Genomic DNA, 17,828 nt, shown 5'->3' with positions numbered 1-17,828 from the left:
CAGGGTGCTCATTATAAAAATTGAAATTTAAAGCTTTTTAAACATCCTCTAGCTGGATAAAATATGGCTGGCACTGAGTTTCTGCAATGGAGTAAAAGGAATACACTGATTTTTTTCCTTTTTACATTTTTATTTAATCTAGTTAGTTAACGTACAGTGTAATATTAGCTCTGGTAGTAGAATTTTGTGATTAATCATTTACATGCAATACCCAGTGCTGATCACAAGTGCCCTCCTTAATGCCCATCACTCTTTTAGCCTATCCCCCCCCACCCGACTTCCCCTCCAACAAACTTCAGTTTGTTCTATGTAGTTAAGAGTCTTTTTTAGTTTGCCTCTCTCTCCTTTTCCCTCCCCCCGACGTTCATCTGTTTCATTTCTTATATTCCACATATGAGTGAAATCCTTTGGTACACACTGATAATTAACAATATCTTTTGTTTGTCTCAAGGCATGAGGTGTTTGCTTATAGTCTCATTTGCCTTAGTTCATATGGGTAGTGACCTCAGGAATTGCTGGGAGGGTGGTGGTGGTGGTGGTCATAGCAATTCTTCTAATTTCACAAGTACATCAAGGTTTGCCTGGCTATGGTGAGCTTGTCCCTGAATGCTTTGTGGACCAAGGATTGCACCATAGATTTGGGTGCAGGGACAATGATTGCTTTTTGTTGGGAAACTTGGGAAACTTTTATTGAAGACTTCCCAGAGCCAGTGATGAAATACGAGTATACTCCCTTTACAATTTAACTTTTTTTTTCATTTTTTATTTGTCAGAGAGAGAGAGAGAGAGAGAGAGAGAGAACAAACAGGGAGATCAACAGGCAGAGAGAGAGGGAGAAGCAGGCTTCCCGCTGAGCAGGGAGACCCATGCGGGGTTCTATCACAGGACCCTGGGATCATGACCCGAGCCGAAGGCAGATGCTCAACAGACTGAGCTACCCAGGTGTTCCTACAATTTAACTTTTTAAAAGATAAATAATTCTTAAAGTCTAACAGGTGTTAAACATTTTTTCAGTTGTTTGTTAATTGGGGAAAGTGAGTTTATTTTTTTTAAAGATTTTATTTATTTGAGAGAGAGAGAGAGAGTGAGAGAGTGCACGAGATGGGGTAGGGTCAGAGGAAGAAGCAGACTCCCCACTGAGCAGGGAGCCCGATGCGGGACTTGATCCTGGGACTCCAGGATCATGACCTGAGCCGAAGGCAGTCATTTAACCAACTGAGCCACCCAGGCGCCCCGGGGAAAGTGAGTTTAACATAGGAAGCTTTTCCAGGATATTTGAGAGTTTACAACTGTGGTTGAAAATAATCTGATTATTAATGCTGAGGGGAGAAGACATTACAAGTCCAGAATCAAGGAAGCATTGGCCAAGTAGGAGCATCAGTTTTGTTGTGCCACGACGAACCATCCCCAAACTCTTAAACTATAGCGGCCTTCTGGCCTTTACCAAGAAGTCTCATTTTAAATATGGTTCACATTAGCAATGGATTTCAACCTGTCCTCTAACCTGGAAGGATCTTCTAATTCCTGGCAAGAATCAGGCAAAAGGTCTGATACTTCTGCACAGTCAACAGATCAGTAAAATTTCGTTGCCATTGTGATGAAAAAGAAACAGCAACAGTTCCCTGCTTTCAGACTTGGAGAAGCAATGCAGAAATACCAGTCTGTGGTTTCACTTGGCATTCCAGAGCAGTGAAAGTGATCTCACTTGCATGTTTGAGAAATCAAGTCACACTGCTTTTACTGATATTAATTGGCAAATGACATGGTGAATGACCTGGGAATTCAATGTAGTTTTGCATCAATTATTGCATAAATCATACAGCTGTTACATATTGCTTTTCTTCCAGGGAAGAAAGCAAAAATTAGCTAGGGAAAGAAAAAAAAAAAAAAGAGAGAAGAAGAAACAATGTTGTGTAGCAATGTTTTTCCCTGATGACTTCTGAAATGTATTTGTTTCAAAGAAGTCTTGAAACCACAGCAAGATGATTTTCTTCTTAGAAATACCGAAGATTATGATCTAAAAACAGTTTCAGAATGTGGTTCCCTGATCCCTGCTTCCTCCCAACATCATACTATCTTTCTTATATATAGCTTTCTGGTTTGGGGAAGGAGACTGGAATATGTCAACAATAAAGAACAATTCTTGTCATAACTAATAGGTTGTATTGAGGCAGGATGGAATTATTCCTTCCTGAGCCTGCCCATCCTGAAACTAATCTCTGTGTTTGAAGTGGATTGAAGTTGTAAGGAGTGCAGTATAAGAAAATGGCAAACAGCCTACATAGTATGCCTTTAGGGAATGCTCAGGTATGCTTTCTTCCAGTGAATTCTATTCCCAATACTAAGACTTCAAATTTTATGAGGAGATAATTCTTTTTCCCATTTGGGAGAGTTAGCAATATAATGAGGTATATAGATTTTATTGGCATCGATTCATGGCTGTTTATCCAAAAAAAAAAAAAATCATGCTTAAAAAACATACCTGAGTTACAATCAAACTGATGACTGTCAGCAGCAACAGTTCAATGTTAAAATTTTATACCAGTAATGTGAGGAATCTGTGATGTCACCATGCAGGTGGCTTCATCTTCAATGAGGTCAAAGATTTTTGTGTACTGCTTTACTCATAAGAAAGACTTTGCAAGTAAATATAGGGTAGCATCCATTTGGATTTTAAGTGTCCATTTCACAATATAAGGTTTTCAAAGTAAATATGCATTGTAAATATACATTTACTAGCATGAATAGTCATTGAAATCATAGTAATGCAGTCAAAATTTAATTTTGCAAAATTAAAAGAATGAAAGGCATCATATTTATCAGTTAATAATCAAGCTCTTAATGTTATACTCTGAAGCAAAAGATTATATTAAACTTCTGTAATATGGTAGGTTTCTTAAGAAAAAACAATTACTAAAATTAGCATGAAAATTTGGTCAAAATCGTATTTTCTTTTTTGTGAGAGAATCATTTATTTTGACCCATTGCATAAAATTATGTATTGACGCAATTTATTTTTATTATGAAAATAATGATTCTTTTTATCCAGCTATTATATCTACTTCCATCCACCTCCATCGGTTTAGTCTTGTGTTCCCAACTGGTTGCTACATTCCCATTTTCTTGTGATACTCATTTCATTTTGGAGTCTGTGGTCATTCCAGAGGCTAAATTTACACTGATTTGCTGATTGAAAGAAATGTTTCACACTCTGCCTTAGGATAATACTGTATTGGACTAATGTGAAAATAAAATAGATTTGCCTTATTTTGATCATCTAAAGCTCCTCTGTCCAATTCGGTAGCCTTTAGCCACATGTGGCTATTTAAGTTTAAGTTATTAAAATCAACAGTCTTTTCCTCAATAGCTGTATTTAAAGTGCTCAATAGCCACATATAGTTAGTAGCTACCATATTGGACAATGTAAAGCATTTCCAGCTTGCAAAAATTTCTACTGGAGAGCACGGATACTTTATGTGTATAAACAAATGTATATGTCTTCTGCAACTTCTTTTGGACACATCTAATAGAACTTTATATTATTTTCGTGAACAGAAGAGAGTAATGACTCTACCTCTCCAGAGAAACTCTTTAATAACAAACCCAGAAGGCCCAAATATGAAAGGTAGAGCAATAAACTAAAATTACATTCTCCTAGGAGACTAATAAATTACTCTATTGCCTTTATCTTCTTGACTTTCCGCTATCTTCCCTCCCTCCTCTACCCCTAACTGTTTCATAACCCAAGTTTATGTTATTTGGCCATTTACTTTTTTTAGTTCTTTTAAACAAATAGAACTATTAAAAGATAATCTCTGTTAGGGATTCTCTAAATTCCTTTCTTCACTCACCATTTCGGCTGCATCTCCGTGGACAAAACTGACCTTCCAACAGAAAACAAAGTTTGCACACTATCAGATGGTTGGAATCCTAATGGCAAATGTACAGTCTAAGCTTATTCTTCATTCTTTAATTATTCAACTTATTACCATATCAATTTGTTATGTATCACTATGTTTCAGGAACTGTTCTTGGAAACTAGAGCAACATCAAAAAACATCCTGTCTTCATAGAAGTTATGTTGTATTGCATATGCATTTGTGTATTGGGGGAAATGAAGCTTACACTGGAGTGGAGTCAATATGGACCTTCTGGACTACAGCCTTAAATGGTTTATAATAAAAATTCTTACTGATGCAAGTTTGTATTTCTTCTTTATTTTACATAAAAAACAATGAAATAAATCTTATTAAAATAGTAAGAAGAAGCATATAGGTTCATGATAACCATATGTATTTTTATCAAAATGTGCATTTACTTTGTACAAAATGTTCATACAAATGATAAATTTAAATTCAAGGCAAGTAAAGCATTGGAAGTAAAGTATATGCAATTGTTACACCTTTGAATGGTGACAGATGGTAAATGGGTTTACTGTGGTGACCATTTCCTGACGTATATAAATATTGAATTCCTATGTTATACACTGGAAACTAATACATTGTATTTCAATTATTCTTCAAAAACAGAGAAAGCATATATACATATGTTTGTCTGTGTGTATATATATTATAAATTTTAAAATTTTAAGTTAATACACACACACACACACACACACATACACACATATATATATCTTCTTCCAAGGATAAAAAGCTGTTCAATATATTTTGTTTAATTATGCTTTAAAGTTCTAAAATTATACTATAAAGCTTACCATAAAAATATTCCAAATCTCATTAATTCATTCATCCATTCAACACACATTTATTGGGCACCTCCCACATGCCATATGCTATTATAGATAAAAAGATTAGTTTTTCATTTTATATTCAACAATAATATAAACAACAATATTAGGTCTTCACAGGCCAAATGTGATTTTAAATTTAGTGCTTTAAATAGGACATTAGAAAAAACTGTCTGTTTTGATTTGCTGTTTTACATTTGTCCTTTTGAAATAGTAAAATGGAAAAGTTCTTTTTCTTTTGATAAAATAAGCCATGTTTTTAGCTTTTTGTTATCATGCACATGTGCCTTTTAACATTTAAGTTTTCTTGAGCACTTATAGACATTGAGCCTTCTTTGTATTAATTGCCACCTCCATCATTTTTGGATTTTCTTATAGCTTTCATTCCAATTCGGATTACAAAGTCCTTCTTCCCAGATCCCTGCTCTCTTCCTCAACCCCCGTAATTTACCATCATCTTTTTTTCTTTCAAAGATTTTATATGTTTATTTGAGAGAAAGAGTGAGAGAGAGCATGAGAGGCGAGAGGGTCAGAGGGAGAAGCAGACTCCCCGCTGAGCGGGGAGCCCGATGCGGGACTCCATTCTGGGACTCCAGGATCATGACCTGAGCCGAAGGCAGTCGCTTAACCAACTGAGCCACCCAGGTGCCCCTTACCATCTTCTATTTAGGCTATAATCAATTGTTGAATTCTGATAGAAGTATTTTTCTCATACACCCTTTGAATGCATCATTTCCTAACTTAACTATTTCTTTACACTGGGTGTTTAATTCTAAGATTATAATTTTTCTCTTTTAGTTTTTAATGTGATTAATTACACTGATTGATTTCTGAAAATTGAACCAATCTTGCTCTCTTGTAATTAACCTCACTTGATTTGGGTCTATTATCTTTTTTATGAATTGTTGGCTTTGTTTTGCTGGTATTTTCCTAAAAATTTTTGCCTCTATGTTTCTAATTGATATTGTCATTAATTGATTTTCTTTTAATGTGTTTGTCAGGTTTTGTTTGCCTCATAAAACAAGTTGGGAAGTATTCCTGCCTCTTAGATGTTCAAAAAGAGTTTATATAAGAAGTTTGTGTAAGATCAACTTTACTTCCTCCTTAGGTGTTTGATAGAATACACTAGTGAAGACATGTGGTACTAATGGTTTCTTTCAGTGAAGATTTTTAATTACTTATGAAAGCTTTCTTTCTATGATAAGTTTCATCTACAATGTTGAATTTATTGCATAAAATGTTTCATAATATTCCCTCTTTAATGTCTTTAAGATTTGTAAAGATGTTACTTCTGTTATTCTCGATAGTGGCAATTTGTGCATTTTATTCTTTTTTTGAATAATCTAGCGGTTTATCAATTAAATTAATATTTTCACCAATTTTTGATTTGTTGATTTTTTCTCTCTAGCTTGTTTCCAATTTTATTGTTTTCCTGGATTCGTTGCTTTTTTGTTTGTTTGTTTGTTTTACTTTTCTTTTACTTAATTTGAATTTGATTTGCTCTTCTTTTTTTACTAGCCTCTTAAGATAGAAGCTTAGATCATCTATTTAAAAACTTTTTTCTTTCCTAATATAGAATTTCAAGTTATAATTTTTCATCTAGGTCCTGCTTTAGAGGTCTCCCATCATTTTTAATATGTTGTGTTTACATTGTCATTCAGTTCAAAGTATTTTCTAATATCTCTTGTGAATTCTTCTTTGACCTGTGGATTATTTAGAAGTATGTTGCTCATTTCCAAATATTTGAAGATTTTATTACTGTTGTATTTTAATTTAATTTTGTTATGTTCCTTTATATGTCTAGTAAATTTTTAAATATACCCTACACATTGTAAATGATAAATTGAAGAGGGCTTTGTCTCTATTTTATCCTTGGTATGAGATCCCTCTGCTAAATCTTGGTGGAGGCAGCCAGCCAAGTGCACCTCCTCCCATTAATTACATACCGATCACTTTCTAATTTTTTCTCTCAGATTTACTTAACTCATTTATGCCCCCAATTTTGTCCCTGTAAGCTTTTTAAAAATGCTGGCACCTCCCCTTGAGCACTTCGCACATAGTCATTTTTCAAAGTCCTTCTTTCATGATTTTAGAGTCGATATATTGAGTTCTTGACTTTGACATACAATTTCAGATTCTTCTCTCTCTCTCTCTCTCTCTCTCTATATATATATATATATATATACACCAGTCTTACAAACCCTTTAGTATTCCCTTTATTCATAGTCCATTATTTTCCATAGATAGATCAGACACAAATGCCTCCTAAAATAGCAGTGAATTTTTTTCCCTTAATATTCCTGTTCTAGACAGGAATTCTGCCTATTCTAAACAGAATTTTTGTTGCCCTAAAGCCAAATATTATTTCTATCCACCTATCAACCATAGACTTCTCAAGAATGCTGCCAAAACTTTACTTAAAAGGCAGCTTGTTTTACGTGCATGGTTAAGTATAACCGGTCCTACAGCACTTCTGTGACTTTCCTACCGAATCCAGGATCCCCACAAGAACTTCATGAACAAAGAACTGGAGGAGTTACACCAGCTAATGTCACCTTCCAGAAATTCTGAAAAATAATTCTCTTGAGAGTATTAGAAATACAAAAAGAGGAAGTATTACATTTCTTAAGTATCACAGAGATGTGTCCAACTAAGCCACTTTTAGATTTAATGAGAAATGCAGTTTTATATGCTATTTGCTCTGTATTACCCTTTCTTTTTTAACATCTGTCTCATCCACTTTAAAATTATTATTATTATTATTATTGTCATATCGTAGGTATCTTTAATCATTCTCATATCCCGGAAGTCTTTTTTCTTGAAGCTGTGTAAATAAATACATTTACCTAACCTCTCTCAACATCAGACAACTTCCCTTTGTGATAGGGAGAGTAATTCTTATTTCATAAGACTTTTATGAAGATTAAATGAGAAAACACGTGTAAAACATCCAGCAAAGTGTTCAGGCTGTAGTAGCTGTTTAATACATATCAACTTTCTCCCCTGCCCCATTTAATTTTTTTCTTTTCATCGTATGGGCTCCATATTGGTAGATTCAGTGATGCCAGGGAAACATCTAATTACCCAAAGCCTATGATTTTAAACTGGCTTCATTTATTTAATTATTTTTTTCTTAAAACCCTTAAAAATACAATGACATTTTTCTTTCTAACAAGTTCTTTTACTTTACTCAGAGGTCCCTGAGGAAAAATCCTTAGGGAAGCTCATTTTTTTAAATAAATTTACAAATTCAATGTTTCATTCTTTTGCTGCCATTTTCCAACCTGTCAAACACATCTGTTTTGCTTTTGCCTCAGTGGGTTCTCTGCAGGAGCCGACTTCTTGACAGGATTACCCCAGCAATCTCATTTTTAGCTCTCACCCTGGCAGCTACCTCCTGAAATGCTTTAAGATATTTTACAGATTTTTCTGTTGGTGACTCTTGAGAGACTACTTTTATGGGGGATAAGATTCCTGAATTAAATCATCTGCTCAAGTGTCTTTCTAATTTCTATGTTCAGTCTTGTTCTTAAATGAATAATTTATGTTCTGTGGTTCCTGTGTAAAGGAAGGTGCAAACTTGCATCTCTCTTCAGGGGAGAACTCTGAGCAATCCTAACTCTTGGAAACTTAGCTGATGGTACCCTGAGCTCCAATTCATTAACAAATATGTTGTGGCCATAGGGTGCCTTTGAGACAGTGAGGAGATGTCAGATTCCCTTTGGGTCTGAGAAATCCACAAAAGACAGCATTCTCTGTTACTGAGACATTTTCCTCCAGAAACCAGGAATTTCTGTTTTACCACCTGCAAGCTTCACCTTCGTCAGTGCATTCTCCTAAATGACATGTGACACCTCCCACTTCAGAACAGCTTTATCACATTTTCTTCTCTACCACTGTAATGCCATTCAGTAGCCACCGTTCACTTTGACAATCCCACTAAGTTATAAATTTCCTATAGTTTGCGACTTCCTCTTTGAACCCATCCTTTTCACGGACAGAATCGACAAACCTATCTTCTGTGTCTTTTATGTATATTGCACACAGTTCCATTCTCTTTTTATGGTTTCGATATAGCACTTATGTTTAGATTTTGTCAGAGTTAAGATTCTCATCATGACATTATTGGATGTGTATAATTACTTCCTCTTTCTTCCTGCCGCTTATCTTTTCCTTTCTCCAATTCATCTTCTACACTGTCACCAGCATGCCTTTTTAAACACACAGAGCTGATTACATTATTCTCCTTTTAAAAATCATTGAGTAGGTTTTGGAGGCATTTTTGAGCTCGCCGAGTAGACACCATGAGCAAAGCTCATCCTCCCGAGTTGAAAAAATTTACAGACAAGAAATTATCATTGAAATGAAATGGTGGCAGACATGTCCAAGGAATACTGCGGGGGTTCGATCCATTTATGAATCTTGTGATAGATGAATGTGTGGAGATGGCAACTAGTGGGCAAGAGAACAATACTGGAATGGTGGTAATATGAGGAAATAGTATCATCATGCTAGAAGCCTTGGAGCGAGTATAAACAATGGGTGTGTTCATCAGAAGAGATCAACTGCTTCCACATGTCCCCTCCATAGTACCTGTTTTACTACAATATAAAAATCAGATCGTGTGCATTTTCATATTGAACTTTTTTGTTAAATAAACTTTTATAATAGTAAAAAGTAAAAAATCATTGCATAGGTCCTTGCTCCCCATAGGTAGAAGCTCTGCTCCTCAATGTGCCATAAAGGGTCTTTGCAATCTGACTCTTATCTCCCTTTTGAACTTCATCTTTTACCACTTCCAAAAATGCATCCACAGTCCAGTCTTCCTTCAAAACTCATAATACAATTTCATATTCTGTGATTTACATATTGTGCAACGTCTCTCTGGAATGCCATGGTGTTTTCAATCTCCTGATTCTACTTTTAAAATTAGTTCAAATATTAACCCTCCTAACATCCCATCCACACCTACTCTCTCACTATGTTCTTACCATTATTGTGTTCCTGAAGGTTTTTTTTTTGAATTGCTTATTAAGAAATTGCACAACTTGTACTTATATTTCTCTTTAAATTAGAGAAAGTTGTCTTGGAAAAAAGTCTTTGAAAGATGGCATATTTTTGTCCTCCACAGCATAGCCCATATTTGGCTACATAGCAAATATTTGCTAAATCAATGATTGGAGGAAAGAGTGTAACAGAAAGCAAATGAGAATATACTATATTAGTATGTGAAGTTATATTTTAGAAACAGATTAAAAACAGAACAAAACTGGTCTCTCAGGAAAAACAAGGATCAAAAGTATTAGGAAGGTGGAAAAATACCATCGGAGGGACTGTGTGGGAAACTAGGGAGAATAAAAAGAAGAAATTATATAGGGGGGAGGTTTACAGCTCTGAATAAGTGTGACTAGCCACGCTGTGGCCTTTAGAATGTAAGGCTTGCCTCTCCCACTAGTGTGTATCTCCTTAGGGAACATGGAGTTCATGTAGCCAGACAGCTCCTTGGCCAGGCCTCTTCTGGCATTCTTAGGTAATTAACATTAAAGATGTTAGGGACTCAATAAAGGCATAAGTTTCCTCTAGTAGTACCATGTTTGAGTTGGCCAAGGGTCAGAGTATTCAAATAATCTGTTACTTAGATGACTTTGCCTGACACAAGAGGGTAAAGTCTGCAAAGATTGAGGGAAAAAAACAGAGTTAACAAAAGTCCTGCTTGCTTAAAAGAGTGGGGGAGAGGAAATAAAGAAGAAAAGAGAGCAACACAGTACACATTTGTAGTGGAAAAAGAGTACTGAACATAAAATCAGGAGCCCTGAGTTGCATATTGAATTTGCCAGTTTCTAGTTATGGTTCTCTGAAAAAAAAACATTTAATCTCTTCAATTCCCTGTAAAACTAAGACATTGATACCCACTTAGCAGTGGGTATAATGATTAAACTACTTTATGAGGGTAAAAGGAATCTGCATATGTTAACATACTGTATCAATTTAAGTATTTTTCACAATTTTGCCCATAGAAGTCTATTCTTTATTTTTTATTTTTATTTATTTATTTTTAAAGATTTTATTTATTTATTTTGACAGAGAGAGACAGCAAGAGAGGGAACACAAACAGGGGGCGTGGGAGAGGGAGAAGCAGACTTTCTGCTGAGCAGAGAGCCCGATGTGGGGCTTGATCCCAGGACTCTGGGATCATGGCCTGAGCTGAAGGCAGATGCTTAATGACTGAGCCACCCAGATGCCCTTATTCTTTATTTTTTAAAGGTTGAAAAAAGCACACATTAAAAATACAATGGTATAAAACAAAAAAGCTCAGATCCCTCTTGCTTTTGTATTTATCGACACAGCAACACAATTTTATTCATAATACTGAAATAAACAGAGAAATAAAATGAGCGAAAGCTTAGTCCTTTCCTCTAGTTTAGGAATTACTTTAATTTCTCTTTGGTTTCATGCTTTCCCACAGGCAGTTTAGAATGTCACATACGCTTAGCGTGGACACGTTGTACAATGAAATTGTGCAAAACGTTCATGACAATCCTCATCTGAGACATAAACACTTCTTGTTTCCTGCTCGTGTTTTCAATAAAGCTGCATTATTTCAAGCAAAATTACTCAGAATATGACTAAACACATGCTCTGTAAGAAAACATATAATAGAGTCATTTCCTTTTATTGCATGAAAGAGAAAAAAAATGTATCTTAAGAGTTTCTTTATTTAACTGACAGTCTTTGGAATCAAGCTAATTAAATTACCATTGAACTCATATCTACCAATTTTTAGGATCTGTCCCAAACTCTCTTTGCTAACAGATCTTCCTGCCCTTTTTTTCCACTCAAGATGTCTGAGGTGCCTACTTCTTTTCCAATAAAGATTTTTTTTTTTTTTCTCAGTCTCCTCACAACTTCTCATTTTTCTTGTCTCCTCCATTGAGAGAAAGAAGGCACAAAGCAGGAAGCTGCTTTGGCAAGTCCTACTCAGGCCAGGAAAAACAATTGTCTTCAAATTAATTGAGTAACATCCTAAGCTCGACTATTTGTTCCTCTCATGGTCCCTAGTGTATGAAAAGATCTGAAAAGATTCATCACCGCTTTGGACAGGTTTTTACCTACTCACGGAGGAAGCAATTTCCTAATGTATCAACAAGAAAGATATATTCCCTCATATCTGTTTTAATATATATTACTCAGAAGGTTAATTTTTTTTTAAGATTTTTTATTTTTAGGTAATCTCTACACCTAACATGGGGCTCGAACTTACAACCCCAAGATCAAGAATTACATGCTTTACTGACAGAGCCATCAGGTGCCCTCAGAGGTTTAATTTTTTAGATTTTTATTTATTATCATGAAATTCATGAGTAATATAGGCATTCCTTAAAGGTCGATAGCTTCAGGTGTCTAGATGGGTAAATCACACTTCTTAACTAATAACATTTTAAATTCTTTCTGGACAGGGATCATTTTTATTCTTCTGGGTATCCCAAAGTTCTAAGAACTCATAATAGAATTTTGATAAATATACATTGAATTGAGTTTATCTTATCTCCTAACTCAAGAGAAAGATGTGAATCATAGAAATAGTATTTACTTTTGGTAAGAGAATGCAGTGATCAAGGGGAAGAAAGATCAAGAATGTTAGACTATTACTGTCCTGTTTGAAGCATAATTGATAAGTTGTTCTCTAGATCAAAGGTTAATAAGGTAGTATTATTGCAGCAAACAGATCAAGAATGCATTCTTACTCCTCTTCCTCCTTTTCTTCTTGGGATTTTGGTAGAATCAAAGGTAGAAGCATCACAATAGTTGCAGTTTTGACTTAAGGAATTTGGTCCGATATTGCCGTATAATGCAGATGTACCATGACAACAAAGTCTGCCATCTCCGGTATGTTTGAAGTATAAGTGAAATTAATATTTAGTTGTTTAATAACCCCTTGGTTTTTTATTTTGGTTTTTTCTTTAGTCTTTATTATGACTTTATTTTTATTGACCAAATTATCATGTGCTGTTACTCATGGAGTGACAATCTTTTGGGAAGACAATGATGTTTATCCTTGCTTTGGTGCCTTTTGGGGTTATGCCATTGCTATACATTTCAGCCAGCAGCGCCTTATACAATTAATATCATATTAATACACAGCCCATACCACTAAACTCAAGTTATGTAACTTTTCTTCAAAGTTTTAGACAGATGGCAAGGTATTATGACAAAACACTTTTTAATTGGATACAAAAAAAAAATCCTTTTTGGGTAATTGATGTGTGTTGAGCAGTTAGGTTTCAGTGTGATTTCACCGCAGTCCATCCAGAAGGACATGCAGCTATGTGAATCGTACTCACTGAGCATTCCAATCCTTTGTGCATAGTTACAAATCCCCACCCCCTTCACACCACAGCTGGTGCTTGTTTCCAACACTGAGTTTTAAATAATTCAGTGAAATTCTTGAGAAATAGGGAATGTTTTGCATAATTTTGAAGCTTGATTACTATTTGCACCAAATGTTGCTGATCAGCAAGATTGCTTCAATGGGAATTGTGAAGATTCCCTTTGAATTGAAATTCAAAAAAATTCATTATCCTTAAAGCTTGAAAAGAGAAGGATTATTCCAATATCATTTTGGGTTTAATATAGGAAAATTATGAAGGTAGATCACAATGCAATGAGAGTATGAGGCCTATTTGGTGGGCTTTGCTTCTGAACCATTAAAAAGGAATAACACTCGCTTGTGGCAGTTATATTAAAATTTGCCATTTATTTTTCTTATGGTCTTACTCATTCATTTGTGGGACTTTCTCTATTCCATCCATTAATATTAATAGTAAATATTCCATTATTATTCAAGAAATATGAAGCACCCCATTTGAATGTTCTTTGTACAAAATTTTATTTGTTATTAAACAAAACCCAATTCTTTAAAGAACATGAAAGGCAATAAAACACAAGACTCATGAGAGATATAGAGGAGTACTTGGAAATGATTATAGTTTATATAATATGGAAATAATATAGAATGGAAATGATTATATTTCCAATGGAAATATATGGAAAATGATTACATTTTGGAGTATACTGACTAAAGTGGTGCTCAGGCCCAGAAATAAAAGGAAAATAGAGCAAAGAAGTAACAGTCAAGGGAAGAAATATCTCTAAACATCTTCCTTACATTAGAATTGGAGGATGGACTAAATCTATGGCCTATGCAAAGGGTCCAAGAAGACTGGTACTGGGTTTGAGGATGGTGGCAAAGAAATTTCTAGATTCAATTAGTTCCATGGATAAGCATTTTTAAGCAGTTGTGTTGGCATTCATGAGTAAGAACAGCTTTCTTAAGTCTGTTTTCTGTCTCTCAGATGAAAGTACCAGTGGTCATCAAGCCGGGCAGGATGAGTAAACTTCCAGTCTGAGGAACTCTGAACAAATGGCTACCCTCACACTAACTGGAATGGTCAGGTCATCATGCATGAAAAAAAATCTATGCTCTGTAAAGTGATCATTTATACTGCTACTCAGGAAGTGCAGTCAAGAAGGTCCAGATATCTGGGGATTTTCAAGTCCTGAAATTCCTGACATACCATATTTATGCAATATTCCTTTTGATGCATCTGAAAGACATTTTATGCCACCTTCCATTATCTATACCTACTCTCCAATACCTAGAAATTCCCTATTTATGTCTATATAGGGCTCTCAGCAAAGACAAAGTGATGGTCTGCACACCACCTTTGTCAGCTTGTAATTTATTAGATTTATCCCACATGAATTTGCTAGTCTTTATATATTTCACATAAAAGGAGGAGAGATTTTTGTTTTATTCAGTTGTTAATCTCAAGCAATACCTGAACGAGTAGCCATTCAATAAATATTTGTTGAATAGGAAAATAAAGGAATGGGGGCACCTGGGTGGCTCAGTCAGTTAAGCATCTGACTCTTAATTTCTGCTCAGGTCATGATCTTAGGGTCGTGAGATTGAGCCCCACATCAGGTTCCGTGCTCAGTGCAGACAGAGTCTGCTTGTCCCTCTCGCTCACCCCATTTGCTCTTGCTCTCTCTCTCTGTCTCAAATAAATAAATAAATAAACTTTTTTTTTTAAGATTTTATTTATTTGAGAGAGAGAGACAGAGATAGTGAGAGAGAGAGCACAAGTGGGGAGGAGAGGGAGAAGCAGGCTCCCCACAGAGCAGGGAGCCTGATGCGGGACTCGATCCCAGGACCCTGGGATCATGACCCAAGCCGAAGGCAGACGCTCAACCTACTGAGCCACCCAGGCGCCCTAAATAAATAAAATCTTAAGAAAATAAAGGAATGGAAATGGCATTTAATCTCTAGAATATTCAAGTTGCTCTAATAAACCATGTTATTACATGATAAGTTGACTTTGGCTTTTATATAACAACAAAGAAGATGATTTTCTACTAAGGTAGCAGTCCTTTGGTCACTGCATTGCCATATAGATATTCAACATCTGGGGACTCCATCATATGAAACATTTATACACAGAATTAAAGAAATGGTAACTGGCAAAATTTTACTGTGAATAATATAAAGATGACACATTAAGCAGAAGGAACCAGAAAATGGTTCAGATTTTCTCAAAATGAGAAAATCTATGTTTTTTATTCCCTCTTATCATTTAGTTGTCAAAGAGGGGGAATGCTACTTACTGTCCACATTTGCATCTTTAATATGTGAAGTTTAAAGAAAAAGAATGAGCTTCTTGCTCTCCCTTCCTATCCTGGGAAATCACATATTTATTGGCAGATACAAGAGAAGATACCTTGTCTGAGTAAACTCTTTCTGAATTTGGGGCTGAATTATACTAATATTTTATTTGGGGCTACTTTTCATCCCATTTGGGATCACTGACTGACTACAAAGACTTCAGATACTGAAGCTGGATTCAGAGATTGCTACTCTGTGTTTTAGGAAGATTTATTAACTTACCTAGCTGCTTCTGCAAAGAACTCAGTGTGGTTAGTGGATGAGTGGTCTCCATCATAAGCCCCATGAAATAATTTCTGTGATTTAATGAATGCATGTTTAATAGGAATAATTATGACCTAGTAAACAGTAGAAACTAGAAAGCAATTAGAATAGTCCAGGATTCCCTTAGATCCTTCAGCTTTCTAGGAAGCACATATAAAATAAGTAATGAACTAATTTCCTGTCTGCCCTATGCTGTGGGAACACGTGCTGGACCCTAGGATACCAGAATTTATGTCAAATGCCCATTTTGCCTTTTGTGCCAGATATTGTAGCTATAGTTGTACTAAAAACAAAAACAACAACAAAAAAGAAAAAGAAATGAAAAGATTATCATTTGGAGAAGGCATTTCATTTAGGATTCCATAATGGTGGCCCTTCTTAAAAGAAGTGATAGCAAAACCTTATTTCTTTTCTTTCTTAGAGAGAGAGAGAGCATGAGAGCACGAGTGGGAGGGGCAGAGGAAGAAGGAGAGAGAATCTTAAGCAGACTCCACACTGAGTGCCAAGACTGACATGGGGTTCGATCTCATGACCCTGAGATCAAGACCCTAAGATCATGACCTGAGTTGAAACCAAGAGTCAGACACGGAATGGACTGTGCCACTCAGGGGCCCCTGAAAACCTTATTTCCATCTACTTGTTTCAAATAACATCTGAAAGCAAATGCAGGGTATGAGAAGCCCCAGACAAATGAATATACATTAAAATGGGTTGGAAAAGTCAACCAGTAATAGTAATAACAATATTTATTTCAAAATTTATCATATAAATATGTTACGCATATTATGTATATACAAGCCAGTGCATTAATAATTTTCTAATTAATTTATAGCCTGAGTTTGGATTGAACCATGAAGCAATCTAGAGAGGAAAAGAGCAATAGATTCTAATTCCGGGTCTGCCATGAACCAAGTCTTTAACTTAGAACAAATATCAAATTACCTAAAATTCAATGTTTTTATCTATAAGATTTAGGAAATAACACCTGTCTCAAATTGGAATACAAATGAAATGAGACAGGTGGAGCTTTTGAAAATGCATATGCAATCACAAGTGCTATAGATTATATAAGCATTGTTCTCAGTACTACGGTTTTTCATTTCCTCAGAACATATCTCCTTTCGTCCCTAGTCATCAAGAACTTAACCAGTCATAGTTTTCAGGAAATTTTTGGAATTTCCTTTTAAAAGAAAGTCTAAAACTTTGAATTCAGTGTCTTCTATAGTTTAAGTTTTAAATGTCTTGACTTTATGAAAAAAGCCAAGGTAACTCAGATCACCCTATGTAGAAAATAAAGTTGTCAGGAATTAAAAAGAATATAGTTTCTTAAAATAATCAAGAATCAAATCCCAAGTCATTATAATAAGTTTTAATAATCCAATTGCGTTTTATTATCAAGGAAAGTCAATACTGTACAATCATAATATTTCAATCAGTAGAGGAAGCAAAATTACCCTAAATGATAATCTCATTAGTTCCTATGAGGGAGTCAATAAACGAGAAGCTCTTCTTGAACATGTATCCAGCTTCCTGATCCTGACTGTCCAGTTAAGGAACTTGCATTGTTAATTCAAGTCAAATGATGGATACACTCTTCAAATGTAAAGCAGATAATCAACTGTAGCAGATTCTTGCATTTATTAAAACTACAATGTCAAAATATGCCAATATTTGCAGGAGTGATTAGAAGAGCTTGTTAGATCAGATTTCTTTGTAAACTTTGTTTTTAATGTATTTCATTGCTGTTTGTCTCCTCAATCCATCTAGGAACAAACAGAGCTGGATGAAGTGCATTTGTTGAGAGAGAAAAATGCCATATTGAAGTTTCTTTGAGGTTTCACTGACTAGATTGCTTTGAGTGTTAGGGAACTTTTACCTTATATTTGTGAAAACATGCACCTATATGTGTAAAGTATTAAAAATGAAATTCCATAGGCTGTTTCCTGATGTAGAGGACCAAAAGAGACCCAGATTCTGACTACACATACTTTGAAGTCCAGAGGCAGGCAGGCTCCCAGTGTCACCACAAAGCATGGGCTTCATCCTGATGCTGGCTCCATTCATGGTTAATAGTTATCTGTCAACAGTGGC

General features: G+C 35.3%; 1 pseudogene; it reads left to right on the top strand.

Moving 5' to 3' along the window:
- The first annotated feature begins 9,054 nt into the window (after positions 1-9,054).
- LOC114217298 (small nuclear ribonucleoprotein G pseudogene) lies at positions 9,055-9,285 on the top strand (annotated as a pseudogene).
- Positions 9,286-17,828: the final 8,543 nt, after the last annotated feature.

This window comes from Eumetopias jubatus, unplaced genomic scaffold (genome assembly GCF_037043125.1).
Source record: "Eumetopias jubatus isolate StellerSeaLion01/CBP00866 unplaced genomic scaffold, mEumJub1_p1.0 scaffold_1, whole genome shotgun sequence".
Lineage (NCBI taxonomy): Eukaryota > Metazoa > Chordata > Mammalia > Carnivora > Otariidae > Eumetopias > Eumetopias jubatus.
The sequence above is the reverse complement of the archived record's forward strand: the minus strand, read 5'-3'. Positions and strand labels throughout refer to the sequence as shown.